The following is a 15,913-nucleotide window of genomic DNA, read 5'->3' as shown; positions in this document are numbered from 1 at the left end:
CGGCTCTAACTAGCTCTTATAAGTTAAATTAACCCATTTCTGGTAATTTATGTGCTGCCCCATGGTTCATGGCTTGTTACCTTTCCTGCATGTCGTGCTTCCTCTATGCCTGCTGGTGACTTCTGGCATCTCTGTCCTTCTTTCCAATGTTCTCTCTGCCCTGAAAATTCTATTTAGCTATTGACTATTTAGTTTTTTATTAACCAACCACAGAGACGTATATTCACTCAGTATATAGGAATATTCTATAACAGTATATAAAGAGAAACAGGTTAAAAGTTAAAAGAGCTAGTCAGAAATGAGCTAAGACCAAGCATTTAAAACTAGTAAGTCTCTATGTCATGGTTTGGGAGCTGGCTGGTAGCCCTGAAGAAAAAGCCACATACATCACTTGTAATTTTTTTACTACTACTTCCTGAACGACTAGAGTCCCACTTGTAGCTACATGGCTTTATTTGTGGGTCTCCTATTCTGCTGGTCTCTGCATCTGTTTTTATGCCAATATCATGCTGCTTTTGTTCCTGTGGCTCTATGGTATAATTTGAAATTTAGTATCACGATGACTCTGGGAATGCATATTTTTTCCTTAGGATTGTTTTGTCTACTTGGGGTCTTTGCACTTCCATGTCAATTTTAATTTGTTTCTAGTTTCGCAAAGAATATCAATGAGACATTGAATGGGATCATACTGAATCTGTAGATTGCTTTTGGTCATATGGATCTATTCACAATTTTCTATCTGTCCATAAATATGGGTGGTACTTTCACTTTCTAATGTCTTCTTCAACTTCTTTCTTCAGTATTCTAACATTTTCATTGTAGAAATATTTAACTTTTATGTTAGATCTTATTTATTATTTTGAGGTATGTATGTACGTGTACATGCCATGGAACACACATGGAGCTCAGAGGACAAGTTATGGACTAGTCCTAAGCTGATGCATTTTTATTCCTGAGTATTTCATTTTGTTCCTTGAGAGCTATTGTAAATGTGAGTGTTTTTCTGGTTACTTCCTTAGCATGCCTACTGCTGTAGAAACAGCAACTTATTTCTGCACATCAAGTTTGTACCCTTCTACGTTATTGAAAGCCATTACTAGACCTAGGCGCTTTCAGACAGAATCTTTAGGGGTTTAGATATATGATCACACTGTCTACAAATAGGAATAGCTTGCGTTCTTACTTTTTCGTTTGTAGCCCTTTCCTTTCTCTCTCTTGCCTTATTAGTCTGGCAGAGAATTAAAGTCCTGGGTTGATAAGAGTGGAGAGTGTGGGCACCCTTATCTCATTCCTCATTTTAGAAGAAACACTTAGTTTTTTTTTTCTAGTTGCTATTCTGTTGGCGATGCATTTGTTGCATGTAAACTATTATATTGAGGTCTGGTCCTTCTATTCTTTCTTTTCTTGAATGTATGCACATGTGTATGCATGTTTGCATGTGTGTGTGAGAGAATGTACCTGCTCATGTGTGCCCACATGTGTGGAGGCCTGAATTTGACATCTAGAATCTTCTCATCCGCTTTCCATTTTATTTATTTAGGCAGGGTCTTTCACCAATCCCAGAGCTATGACTAGTCTAGCTAGCCAGAGATGCTCGAAAGGCAGTTCTTGCCTTTTAGAAGGTAGATCAGCTAATAGTTACAATTTAACAGACGTTTAAGTGATTATTTGGTCAAAGTTATATACACTTTTTGTTTAACTTTCTAAAAGAAGAAGCTCTCATCTTTGTTCTTTCCCCTTGAAATTTCTCCTAGTTATCAAAACTACCCCTGCTTCAGGAACAGCTAATGGTGCTTTGTCCCTAATCTGTTGAACTGAAACCAACAGTCTGTCCAGTTTTAACTCTTGTGTATATGGCAACTGGATGAATTAGATAAAGACATTTGCAGGAGACTTCTGAATGCTGCAGCTCTCGGAACCTCTAAAAAGCAGTCTGTTACATAAATTATGTCCCTTTAAACCTCTGCGCTGTGTTCATTTACACAACTGATCATGGAAACTGCTTTAGAAATGTGACTTCCAGAAATGCCACGTATTTACAAAGCTTCCTTAACTAATCACTGCTAAGTGGGAGCAACTTAGTGTTTATTTCCTACAAATACCAACGAATCCCACTTCTCCCAACTATAGTTCATCAGCCTTCCCATCAGATCACTGCTGGGAATGTTCTCTCCCACTGCAGTCCCCGTTTGGTGCATGAGTATGAAAAGCAGCAGACTGTTTTCCGTGATCATAGATTTTAAATATTTACTTGCTTGTGCTGCATAATTTAGCACACCAGAGTTGGAGAGCAGTTTCTATGGCAGCTGATTCCATGCCAGTGTTGGAGACTATAAGGCTCCTCTGTAGCTCCCATGTGGGATTGTAAAAGCGAAAGGCATTCTCATTTCCTTTTCTAACCAATTAGTTTGTTTTACTATAAATCTGCAGAAAACCTATGCTTGCAGTATACACATAATATATCATTGTTCTGTATAGCTACCATACAAATCCAAGCATTGATCCTAATGGCTTGTTAATATAGTATTCAGAAAAATTAAAATACAGTCATTCTGGTAATACAAATTGATGGCCAATCTTGGTGGTCAATTTGACTACATCTGGAATTAATTCAGACTAAAGCTGCTGGGCACTCTAGTGAGGAATTTCCTTAATCAGATTATTTGAAGCAGGAAGACCCACTCACTGGATCTCACAATTTCTGGTGGCAGCCCAGATCAAAAGACACGGAAAAAGGAACTGCTTCATGCCCATTTGGCCTGACTTTCTCTGGCACATTCTTTTGTCCTGTTGCTGCCACTACTGAATCCAGCCTCTTTGGGATTCAAATGAAGACAGCCCTCCAAGAATCTCCCAGGACTTCAGTGTTAGACTGGGGTTGCTGAGACCTTCAGCTTCACGGATTTAGCAACTACCAGAGTCTTTGCCTTTCCAGCATGAGACTACCATTGCTGCCCGGACCTCATTCAGTCTAATAAATCCCCTTCCTATATGAATCATTCTATCAGTTCTGCTCCTTTAGAGAACCCTCACACAAGTCCCTACAGAGTTATAAAAGGCCTCGGGATAGCTTGTGAGATACATACATGCTACTACCTCCTCTAAGTCATCAGAAAGTGTTCTGCATCTCAAAATAGAAATACACTATCCAAGTAGATAAGGGGGCAGATACTTTGTTATCTAAGCTAGTAAATCTTCCATTTGTTGTCTTGCCATACTCCTCCACTGTCCCATGTAAATGGTGAATAAATCAATCTAATAACTCCAGGTAGCTGTTTTCATGAGAATAACATTTAAAATGATTTCCCCGTGTCATAGTACAGGTCTCTTATTCCAGCACTAGAGAGCTGAGAAAAGGTCACAAGTTCTGGGCCAGCCTGGCTGAATTGCGAGAGTCTGTCTTAAAACCAAACACCACCGAATTATCATCGTGAAACACAGTTAAAAATAGAACATATTTTGTATGCTTGCCCTCCATTCTCTCGCGGTCCAGCTATCGGCTGGCAAAGACTGCTGCCCCCTCCCTTCTACTCTTATTTCTTATGCATTGCTCCAACAGCCTGCATTACTGAAAACGATATATTAGTAGAATTACATTTTGTCATTATTTGGTATTTCTCTCGACATTTCTTAAGAGGCAGGTCTTGTATTTCAATCCTTGACAGGAATCCGAACGTGAAAACAATGCACACGTCCCTAGATGTTCCACCAGGATGTAATCTGCACCTCTAACCACAATTTGCCTTGGTGTAGAGATCTGAGTATTTTTATTCAAGGTTTGGTCATAAGGACTTAGAGCTCTATGCATGCTGGATCTTGTAGTCCCGAGGCCGCAGACTCTCGCGGTGCGTGGCAGCTGGTAGCTTAAATACAGCAGTTACAGCTGCGGGGGACAGCTGTAGATCCTAACACGGGGCTGCCGCTCACAGATGCACTACTCTGAGTTCTAAGCTTGCAGCCCGGGCACTTAGAGCCTGGGACAAGGCTGCCCGCAGAATCGCGGCCTGCGGAGGGATAGGCGTCCCGTGCTACGGTGGCCGCACAGGGCCCTGCCCGGTATGTCCCGCGGTGCATACGCGCTGCTCGCCGTGGCTGCTGGAGCCGGAGCGTGCCCTGGTGTGGGAACTCCTGTGCAGCTGTACTGTTATCCAGTCCTGTGTCGCCGAGGGGTCGGCTTGAGTCTGGCGGAGTGAAGAAGGTTGGAGCTTGGTGTTTGTAGTCTCCGAGTGGCCGGTTCTCCGGGGCCCTGCCCATGGTGCAGACCCTGGCCAACTGTCTGGGTTTCTGGCGGGTGTCGGAGCTTCTTTCGATTTTTCTTTCTCGTGCGGGTCATCTCCCAGTTTCCCCTCGCTCTTTGAACTGTAAGCCTTCCACTGGCCAGCTGTTCTATCCTTCTTGACCAGACCAGGAGCTGTTTTATTCCCTAGCCACCTCATCCCATTGACCCTTCCTTGTGCTACTGGTCTTCCCCAGTTTCTTTCCATTTAAAACAAAAAAGTGCGAGTGTGAGATGTTAGGTCTCAGTCTGCTCGTCTATAGTCCCGTTACCCCTTTGGGAGTGTTTGTAACTCCGATCTGTACCACTCTCTCAGGCTGTACTAATAATGCTCACTTCACTTGGCGTTTCTCACTCTCACATGAGGCTTTCTGAAGTTGGTAACTCAGTATACCAATCTTCTATGTGATGACTCGCTCAGCATGACTTTGCTTGAGTTTATGTTTCTCGGGGTTTCTTTGTCTTACATTTTTGTTTTTTAGTGATTGCTTTCCCACATGGAGTTCAGTGCTTCCTCGGAGTTAAGAATATATTGTCTTATGGCTTTTTAATATTTGAATTACTTAGGTGGGGATTTTTTTCTGTTTGTTTACCGTTTCTGACCCGACATTCCCGTGTGGTTTTGGATTGATTTTGTGTCACCTGACGTAAAGGAGTGGTATTTCCTGCTTACTGCTTGTAATTTATAGATTATGAGTCTTTGGAAGTACCCAGAGGGGCTGGAAAGACTTTTGAAATGTATAGTCTCTGTATTTTCTGAGTTTCAAATTACAAAGCCCAAACAGGGAAGAGTCCTAATTAGTCCAATGTCAGTAGCTAATTGACTGGTTCACCTGCCATAAGAATTTGAGAGCTGAAGTTAGTTAAAAATTGGGCAATGTGAGGGACTGTATAATTTAGTAAAAAGAGGTTAGAGGCCACTAAATTGACGCTGTTTCTATAAAATGGGATGCATACATATTTAAAAAAATATTTTTTATTTCTTTTTGTGTTTTTCTACATGTGTCTGTTCACCGTGTGTATGCCTGGTGCCCCCTGAAGTCAGAAGAGGGTGTCAGAACCCTTGGAACTGGAGTTACAGATGGTTGTGAGCCACCATGTGGGTGCTGGGAATCCAACTGAGGTCCTCTACAAGAATAGCCAGTGCTCTTAGCCACTGAGCCAACTCTCTAGCTTGGATGAAGATGTACTGAAAACTGTTTGGAAGCTTTGCTTGTTCTGTGTAGTCTGATAGCTTTGGTCAACATTTTTGTATTGCTATTTGCTAATGTTACCCAGATATTTTGTCTCTTGTTTTCTGGGAACCCTGTAATTTAAGTGACTTTTGCGGCTCCCCTTATAATTATTGTGTTACAGTGTTTCTGATAGTTTCTTTCTTTTTGAAAAACAGTCTCACCATGCTTCCTGGGCTGGCTCCTCCATCTGTCTTCCCATCTCAGGGTTCAGAGTGCTGGGTTTAGAGGCGTATGTCCAGTGTCATTCTTTAAGGGATACAATCTAACTATCAGTAAAATTAAAACATACCCTTCCAGGCTGGGAATATTCCTAATTAATCTGAAATGTTTTCGGCTATGGTTAAGACTATTAATGTATAATATTTTAGAATTGGTGCATGCCTATAATTCCAGTACTCAGGAGGCTGATGCAGAAGGAGTTCTATGATTTTGAGGCCAGGCTAGGGTGCCTAAGTTTGTTCTAGGCCAGCTTGGGCCATACAGTGAGACTGTCTCAAAAGACATAACAAAACAAACAAAAAAATCCTAAACCATTCAACAAAAATATGACCTCTTCAAACAAACAAAACCCAACATTTTTATTTTCAGAATTAATTATTCTTGGAATTCTTTATTGGAAAAAAGATAAGAAGTTACATAACTATATATATATTTTTTTTCTGAGAGTTTTGAGTTTCAAGTTGACCTTTTCCTGAATTTTAGTCATTTACTAAGCATTTATTGGATTCTTCCTGTTTAAAGGAATCATGGCATTTGTTGATCAGAACTCCCTGCTTCCAGGACTCATCTCTGTACTATATAATTTCAAAACATCGTCTCCACATTATATGAACTCAGTGAACAATTATTATCGATATTTTGCAAATGAAGACACTAATGCTCGGAGAGTTTAAGTCCAGTTCTTTTTGATGCTTCCTAATGCACTAAAGGGGCAAAGATTTGTTCTTTATCTTGGAATGCATAAAGAGCGATCATTAACTCAGTAAATATGTGCAAAGCAGCCATTTTATATCTGTCCATATCTACCTGTTTTATACCTATTCATCTGTATTTATCATCTGTCTGTACCTATTTTATATGTATTTATCGTCTGCCTATCAACTATCACCGCCTGATGAGATTTCCTCTGTACCTTATATGGTGTGAGGAAAGCAATTCCAGAGGGAAGCACAAAGTGAACCACAGGTTCCTGAAGCTGAACTGTGGAGGCTCGAGATTAGGAAGGCACTCGTGGACGGTTCTGTGTGGCCAGTGTAGTGCACTTAGCAGGTATACAATGCCTGCATTTGAAGACAAATTTTTGACTGAACTGATGGCCGCTTCGGACTGAAGCGACTGAGTTTCGTAGATCCTGAGTGATTGTCTTCAGAATGGAAGGGATTTGAGAGCAATTAGTGAAGGAACCCTTGGCAGGTTTTTGCTGTTGATCTGTGGCATGGGCTCGCAGCTTACAGAGGAGGATGGCTAGCTGTTAGCTTTGAAGGAAGCAGAGCAGGTAGATGACCTGTAGATTTACCTGTCTTTTTTTTTTTAATCAAATCATAGGATTAAAAAACTTTCAAAAATTACTACAATCTTATGAGTTAATGCCAGTTAAACAGGCCAAGATTGCCAACTATATGATGTATTTCCGTTTCAGAGTTAAGTTGCAAAATTCTGTTACCAGAATTTATGTATTTATAAATTTATGAAATTTATAAATTCCAGTAGGTACTCCTCATGTTGCCAGTTGAGTCTTATAACTACTTAATTTCTATTTTTAGGACTGTTTATGAATCCATTTGTAATCTTTACCTCACATGTAACTTATTTGTTAACTAGGGATTCCTGTAGGTCACACAGATAAAGTAGCGAGTGTCCTAGTCAGGGTTTCTGAAACACCATGACCAAAAGCAGTTTTGGAGGAAAGGGTTTGCGTGGCTTACACGTCTACATTGTAGTTCATCATTAAAGGAAGTCGGGACAGGGACTCAAACAGGGCAGGAACCTAAAGGCAGGAACAGATACAGATGCAGAAGGGTGCTGGTTCCTGGCTTGCTCATCATGACTTGCTCATCCTGCTCTCTTTTAAATTTTAAAACCCAGGACGACAACTCAGGGGTGGCACAACCCGCAAAGGTCTGGGCCCTCCTCCCTTGATCTCTAATTAAGAAATGACCTACAGCTGGATTTTATGGAGGGCTTTTTCTCAATTGAGATTCCCTCTTCTCAGATAGCTCTAGCTTGTATCAAGTTGTCATAAAACTAGCAAGCACAGTGAGTAAAATAGTCTATCACAGTAGACTTTTCTGTGTACTGGAGAGGGCAGATCTATACCAAGTAGTTAAATTTGAAGTCAGCTGTGTCAAATGCTATTACAAAAGGACTTGATGCTCTTTTTTTTTTTTTTTTTTCCCGGGGAAGAGTGAAGCCAGGAGAGTGGTAGAACCCAACATGTGGGGTGAGACTGTCTGGAGGAGGTGGTGGTAAAGGCAGAACTGGACGGACGTGAGAGGCGAGGGAGAAGATGTAACCACCCCAGGTAGTTAGAGACAAAGGTCTTATAGCTGGACGGGTTGTGCTGCATTCTTTGAGACAGAGAATATTTAAAGATCAGGTTTCCAGGGCTAAACCTTTTTATTACAATTTTTATTGTGGCGGTGCTAGTAAAGATGAATTTTCATTATTAATTATGTTATTAATTTATAATTAATTTATATTAATATATAAAATTTATATTTTTCTTGTGTGTCATTACTTTTATGTGTGTGTGTGTTTGTATATAAGACAGTATGTCATTATGTAGTCAGGCCTGGAACTCACTTTGTAGACTAGAATGGCCTCAAACCCATGGAGATCTACCTGCTTCTGCCTCTTGAGTTCCTTATATTTGAATAATGGACTATCACTCAGATTCTTTCTGTAGTTTTTTATCCTTGAATGCAGAGAGGTGGAGCTGTAAGTGAGAGCATCTGAAAATGTATTAGCATCTCTTCTGAGTCTACATGGGACCTATGAAACCCTTCACGACAGTGTAGCTGAGTGTGGTGGTGTGAATGGAAATGATCTCTCCCATAGGCAAATAGAAAGTGCCGTGCTTCCCACCATGATGATAATGGACTAAACCTCTAAATTTAAGCTGGCCCCGATTAAATGTTTCCCTTTACAAAAGTTGCGTGGTCATGGTGTTTCTTTATAACAATAAAACCCTAATTAAGACACTGAGTGATACGTTATTAAATAACATTTTAGTTTTTTTTTTTTTTTGGCTTGAGATTTGGCAGTAAATAGGGCATCTGGCTAAATTCTAACTTTGCTTACTTGGTTTCTGTATTAATACAAATGTACGTAGAGGAATGCAGACATTCTACTTTCCTTTGGCATCCCTCACTTGTGTGATTTTTGGCAGGTACTGAGTCAGTACAGTCAGTTTAGATTTCGTATTTCACAGTGGTAATAATTAGAGTCTATGACAAAGTAGCTGGACTCTGGAGTCAGGACATCTGAATTCGTGGTGTCTCGTTACTTTCTGGAATACAGACACAGAGTTGTGCAAAGCAGCGTAGACACTGAGAATGGGAGAGCTTACTTTATCCTTGTCATGAGGATCAGAAGAGACAGTGCCTGTGCGCAGGCTACCCAGTGTCCCTCCCTGGTGCGGAGTTCCCGTGACTGTAAATAGGAAGTGAACTCTGAGGTCATCTGACTTGGGTAACAGTGTTTTGGTTGTATTGCCTGATGGTTGTGTTTGGTTTTGGAGAAAACATCATCTAACTTAGCTTGTTGTGGTCGTTGTGGTCCCGGGATGAGTTAGCACAGAGTCCTCAGGCGAGTCTGGGAGACTCCAGGTTATCAGAACACACACACACACACACACACACACACACACACACACACACACACACACAGAGCTGGCTTGTGATTACTTATCAGTCGTTAGAATTATCACTTCTTTCTTTAATCTTAGTGAACTTTAGAACGTTGCATTCCTGTTAGTCCTTATGGGTAGAGGAGGAAGTAGTTAAGCTGCTCTGAGGTCAACTGCTCTCAGGTCAGTTTCCACCTTTCCTTCCAGCCAAATTTAGCTCGCTAGCCCTCAGCACTAGCCCTCATTGGAGCTTCTGTTGGTTGCTGTGGATGCGCTCTCTGTTTAAACGCACACAGACACCTTTTTCTTACAGAGCTAGTTGAAGGTAAGATGAAGCCATTGTGAAGCATCGCTCCCAAGTACTTCCTCATGCAGGCTTTAATCATCAGCTCATTTTCCCACAACCACGCCACCATTAGTATACTATAGTACTTTAACTTTCCTGTTCACATTTAATAATTACTCTGTGAGGTGGTACTTTGAAATCGTGTGGCTGTTCTATTTCCTGGCTGTTTAGGATGGTTTGGTGGCCATTCACAGTTCTTGCCCGAGTCAGTCTTTGTGCTGCTGTCTGTCTCAGCAGTATTTCTGTCTGTCAGTCCCTTTCATTCTCTGGCATCCTCTTAAAGGAGACATTTCTCCATCCTGGTGACAGCCTGTCTTTCCCTCACTGTCCTTTAGCATGTAGTCTTCAGCCACAGCAGTCTACTGAATGCTGGGATTGTAGTCATGGGATACCACACTCTGTGTTCTTCCTTTTTTTCCCTCAGTACTATGTACCTGAGAATTCTTATTTTTTTTTTGTTGTGTGTTATAATATGCTACCATTATTCTCCTTTTAGATGAACTTATTTTTAATTTTATGTGTATGAGTGTTTCTCTTGCATGTACATCTTTGCCCGTGTGCATGCAGTGTCCTTCAAGGCCAGAAGAGAGTGTCAGGTCCTGACAGTGGAGTCACAGACGGTTTAATTTTTTTAACCATAGGGTGAATTGAGGTTCTCAACTATATCGACATATCTTCTTACCCATTCTATCCTATAACACACACAAGCTTTTAAGATTACTAGTTCATAATTGTGCCCAACAACAAATCTACCAAATAAAAATTACTTGGCTATTTTATGGCCTTAGACTATATTTCGCTAAAGGTTTTGTATTCAAAGTTATTTGAAATACTTTTTTTTCCCCATTTGGTTATGTTATCAATTTAGTAAACTACTTTTTAATAGATTATAAAATCAGCCAGCCATAAAACTACTATAGTAGACATGATAATGTAAACCTTGTCATAGCGTGTAGTTACAGAGAACTCGGGCTTACGTCTGCTGAAGAAAGTGTAGTTTACATTAAAGGTTTTTTTCTTTTTAACCTTTGTAAGGGTTAAAGGTTGTGGGTGTATTTTCCAATTGCTGTAATAGTATTTAAAATTAAGAAATGACTAAAAAATAAACCAAAACCCAAAAAACCCAGACAGTTTCTATTTGTAAGTCAGAGTGATTGTTTGTGAATGTTGTAAACAGCGCTCTTCTTTGGGGTGATGACCTAACTTAGGCATTACTCTTTCAACAATAGATATAATTGTTGAGAGCACTAACGAGTTTCTGAGTCTTCTCTGTAGTGTTTCCCTGCATTATGTTCAGAATAGAAAGATGCATTTGTGTGTGTTGTTCTTTTACTAAATGCTATAAAGTCCCAGGCGGCAGCTGTAGGCAGGCAGTGGACTCTGTGAGCCGCCAGTCCCAAGGCAGAGACGGCTGCCGGTCCCAGAGCGGGTCACCCAAGATCCCCCAGGCTGGTTGCAGTGGGTCCCAAGCGGGCGAGCTGGTCCCGCCGTGTGGCGAGTGGGAGAGCCAGCAGCGGACGTGCAGAGGGTAAAAGGCACATAGACACAGTAGGCAGACATAAAAGTAGACATTTTTTACTTGAGGGAGAGGGAGAGGGGAGGGAGAGGGGGAGGGGGAGGGAAGCGGAGAAGTGGGGAGAGAGGCAGAAGCAAAGCTGCCTCTCCGAGAGGAAGATGGAAAAGAGAGCGAGCTCAGGCGGGAAGCTGAAGATCAGCCTGCCTCAGCGGATAGGGAGGGAGTGGGCGTGGCTTGTCTCTTAAAGGGACCAGGGACCAAAACCATAACAGTGTGTCCTTGGTCTTTTGTGTCTGAACAGCACAGTTGTAACTGTGTTGGCCTTGTAATACCGTTTGTGTGTAACGCCCGCACCGGGAAGGGGAACTAATTTTCGCCTGTCACACTTTGTATCTGTGTTGTGATGCATGACTGTTCAGTGGTGTGCTGTTAGCATATAAGGTGGATGAAGGCAGGGACTGAGTTTCATGGCTTGCTTTAGCTCTCTTTTTAGGTCTTCATTATTACTCATCTATAGTCCTCCAACCCATTAATGGGACTGGTGCTAGTTTATATGGAAAAGAGAAGATTGGAGGGGATTAGAAAGCTGTTTTAAAATATCTTCTGGGGGCCATGTGTGGAGACCTACACTATTAATTCTAGCACTGGGAGGCAGAGGCAGGTGCAAATCTTGTGAGTTGGAGGCCAGTCTGGTCTGCATATCGAGTTCCAGGACAGCCAGGATTACATAGAGAGACCCTATCTCAAAAAACCACCACCACCACCACCACCACCACCAGTAAAAAAGCCCAAACCAAACAAAAACAACCCAAAACATGTACACACATGCACACACGCACGCACGCACACACACACACACACACACACACACATGCTCTCACACACGCACGCATGCACACACACCAGATGGCATTTAAAATTAAAGGATTAATTTCTAAGCACCCAAGCGCGTCTGGTTACTGGAAATCATAGGGAAGAATTTCGGTTCCATATCACAGGGCTTCTGGAGGTTGAATGGAAGTTCTCTTCCTTGCCAGGCTTTATGGATGGAACCATCTCCCTAGCCCATCATATACCATCTTTTCAAGGAAATGTAGTTGTTAAAATGAGCACATACCCTGAAGGTAAGATGGATTCTCCAGAACAGTTCCCCGGAGAATGAACAGTTTAGAACATTATTAGGCTTTTACAGTTATAACTGTACTTTGGGCTTAGCACAGTATTGATACCCTTGTTCTGGAAGTGTCCAGCTAGAGGCTAAGAAGTGTGGTTGCCAAGAGTGTTGCAAAAGAGGTCTCATTCCTGTGGGTTCAGGCTGGGGTCTTGATTAGGGTAATGGTTTGTGATGGGTGTGTGTGAACCAGAACGCAGATTGGGGTTTTTGCAATTTGAATGGAATCTATTTAAAACCCTTTTTACTTCCACATTTTCTTCTATGACTCCTCTCTACCAAGCATTGTTGGTTAAGAGAAATCACTGATGGATTGGAGTAGTACATACAGGATATACAGGTCCAGTGATCAAGAGCTACTCATGATTTTAATGCCGCCTGGTTAGTAGATGTTCTGTAATTCCTTTTCAGTCTGGAGATTCAAGTAAGCTTCAGTTCTTACAGTGTCAATTTTTATGTATAGATATGTATGTATCAATATTTAACAGCTTGGCACATTTCACTTAAAAGTATGAAATCTCTAAATATTTGTGGTTGACTTGAATTCATCAGAAGCTGCTGAGATATAACATTTATCAAAATGTGGTAAATATATATTATATATTAAAGTATTATATATATATGAGATAAAATCAAGGCAATACAGATGCTATCTAGATAGTCCAGATATTAACTCCTTTAAAAATTTTCATTTTTATTTTATGTGTATATGTGTGTCTGCTTGTTTGTATGTGCACCACATGCATGTGCCTATAGAAGCCAGGAGAGGGTGTTGGATCCTCTGGAACTTGAGTGACAGGTGGTTGTGAGCTTCCCAGTGTGGGTGCTGGGAGCTAAACGTGGGTCCTCTGCAAGAGCATCAAGTACTCTTAAACCACCGAGTTATCTCTTCAGCCTCCTCAATAGTAATTCTTACAACAATCGTCAAATAAGCCATGAGGTTTATTTAACCCTTGAGGCCCATGAAGGGTGGTTATGGTGATGGTTTACACAGCCTGTGAGATGTAATGTACCATGCAACACAGCTGTGCACTTGGGTCACAAGGCAGGTATGAGGGAAATGTGTGTCTGCTCGGTACTTAGACTCCTCTCTACTCTCTAGCTTTTGGTTTTAAGATAATGTTTGAGTGTTCCATTTCATTTAGGTCATCATTATGAAATAACTCTGTATCAACGTACTGTTTTTAAGTGGAGAATGTGGCCCTGAGGAGCCTTCAAAATGTTTAGATGCATTCTTGGGGCAAAACTATTACACCATTCTTTTTGCTCTTGGACCTCCATTGTTTTCTAGCCTTGTTCAGAGAACACATGTCCTTCCGACTTGTGTCGCTGTTAGTGTTGGAATTTTTTTTTTCTTTGTCTTAGTGCCATCAGCTTGACCATGAGCTCTAAGAGGAGACAGCCAGTGTAACTATTGGCACTCAAGTGTGCTGGATTCCTGGATGGCATTTAAGGAGGATTTGCATTTTCTAGAGTATAAGTTTAGTGCATGAAAATAAATGAGTGGCAGGCAAAGGAGGGAGCAGAAGTGAGTACAGAGCATGAATGACATGGAGAGATATTAGAAAGCATGGATTGTAGCTGATAGGGGACTGATATTTCTTAATTAAAAATATAGGCGTGTAGGGTCTAAAGAGATGGCTCAAGAGGTAAAAGTATGTATTGATCTCTCAGAGGACTCACGTACAGTCCCACCGCCTACACTGGAGAGCTCACAATTGCCTGTAACCCCAGCTGCAGGAGGATCTGATGCCTCTGGCCTCCGCAGGCTCTCACACTGCATATATGTGTGTGCACACTCTCCCATCCCCTGTAGAATAATCAAAATAAAACAGCTTTAAGTGCAAGCATACAAAGGGTGATAATGAATGAAAAACTTAGAGTAGACTTTACTATTTATTTTATTTAATGGTGTAGCGAAAAGCATGTAAAATTCAAACTGAGAGCTGGTGAGGGGGAAAGCCTGATCTGAGTGTGATCCCAGAGCCCACCGAGAACTGACTCCTGACAGTCGTCCTGGGACCTCTCCCTCCATACTTGCTCTGTAGCACGAGTGCATCCCCTCACCTCTCCCTCTCTCCCTCTCCTTGTTTCCTTCCCCACAATATTAATAAGTAAAATTTAAGAATTCTGAAGCAACTTTTATATTTCATTTTGCTACAGAATACCAGTTGAGGAAGGAACCCAGGCATATGCATTTGCACATCCTGACCAAGATCTTTTTTGTGTTGTCGTTCTCTATGGTTCTGTCTGCAGCTTTCTGGCTTTAAATCCTCAGTGGATAAAATATTCCGTCTATTGCTGGATGGGAGAGTCTGAACACCTTCACCTGGTCTTCAAGGACCTTGGCTTGAATAACCCCTTTACTTATTAGTTTGTAATTTATAACTATCCTAATTCGTAGTTACGGACAGAAAGATTCCTCTGAAAAAGACCATTTTCCAGAAGAACTCTGCTTAGTCATCACTCCGCTTTGCACATCGTTAACAGTACCGTTTAAGAGTGAACTCCATCTTGCTCGCCCCTTAATCTGTATTCATTGAAGTACAACTGGAGTTCTCTCCTTTTTCATGTAATTATCCTCTAATTGAAAATGGAATTGTCACCGGGTGTGGTGGCATGTTTTTCATCCCAGTACTGGGAAGCAGGACAGGTAGACCTCTAAGAGTTTGAGGATAGCCTGGCTACATAGAGAGACTCTGCTTCCAAACAAACAAACACCCCTAAAAAACAACAAAAGGATCTGTCAGAATGTAAATAGTGAGCAGATATGTGGAGAGGATAGTTAGATCAGTTGTAGCAGGTATTCAAGATATCTATTTGAAAAAGGATTTACTGATAACCATACCATTTAAACTCTAAAAAACAAACAAACAAAAAACAAAAAATTAAGAAACAAACCATGGATACCTTTGAAGAAGAAATCTGATAGTTGTGAGGTTGGTTATGTTGATGTTTTTTCCATGCTGAATTTACATAAAACAAAAATCAGTCTGATCACAGGGCCAGTCAGGTCAGGTGGTTTAGATACTAAGGGGATTGAAATACACTGGAAAATGGCTATTACCTAGACCCTCTAAGCTAATGAAATAATTTTCCTCTTCTTTAAATCAAGGTTTGCTGAGTAGTCCAGTGCAGCAGGTTTTCCCAGATGACCAGGCCCAAATTATGGCATGGAGGCTTCTTTCTTACTGATTATGATTGCTCAACCTTAGCTTAGGTTTGTCCCACTAACTCCTAGAAATTATTTTAACCTGTTTCTCTTCATCTGTGTTCCACCTTGGGCTTTTCACCTTTCTTTCCTTCTGTACGTCCTACTGCCCTGCTTACTGCATATCTGTCTGTCTGGCGGCTGCTTGGTTGGCTGGTCCCCCGGGCGTCTCCCTCTATTTCTCTCTTGTTTTTTGCTAGAGCCTAGATTCCTCCTCCTACTTATTCTTTCTGCCTGCCAGCCCTGCCTATCTCTCTACTGCCTAGCTATTGGCTGTTTAGCTTTTTTTAGACCAATCAGGTACCTTAGGC

The 15,913-nt window shown here is 41.3% G+C and overlaps 1 protein-coding gene across 2 annotated transcripts in view; it reads left to right on the top strand.

Moving 5' to 3' along the window:
- The first annotated feature begins 3,843 nt into the window (after positions 1 to 3,843).
- The window catches only part of Atg4c (autophagy related 4C cysteine peptidase), a 68,986-nt gene continuing 56,916 nt past the window's right edge, over positions 3,844 to 15,913 (top strand). The window contains exon 1 of one of the 2 annotated variants that reach the window (XM_038333618.1): positions 3,844 to 4,056. The gene's annotated coding sequence lies outside the window, so the exon portion shown is untranslated. The other variant, XM_038333617.1, reaches the window with a different exon arrangement.

This window comes from Arvicola amphibius, chromosome 6, assembly GCF_903992535.2.
Source record: "Arvicola amphibius chromosome 6, mArvAmp1.2, whole genome shotgun sequence".
Classification (NCBI taxonomy): domain Eukaryota; kingdom Metazoa; phylum Chordata; class Mammalia; order Rodentia; family Cricetidae; genus Arvicola; species Arvicola amphibius.
The sequence above is the reverse complement of the archived record's forward strand: the minus strand, read 5'-3'. Positions and strand labels throughout refer to the sequence as shown.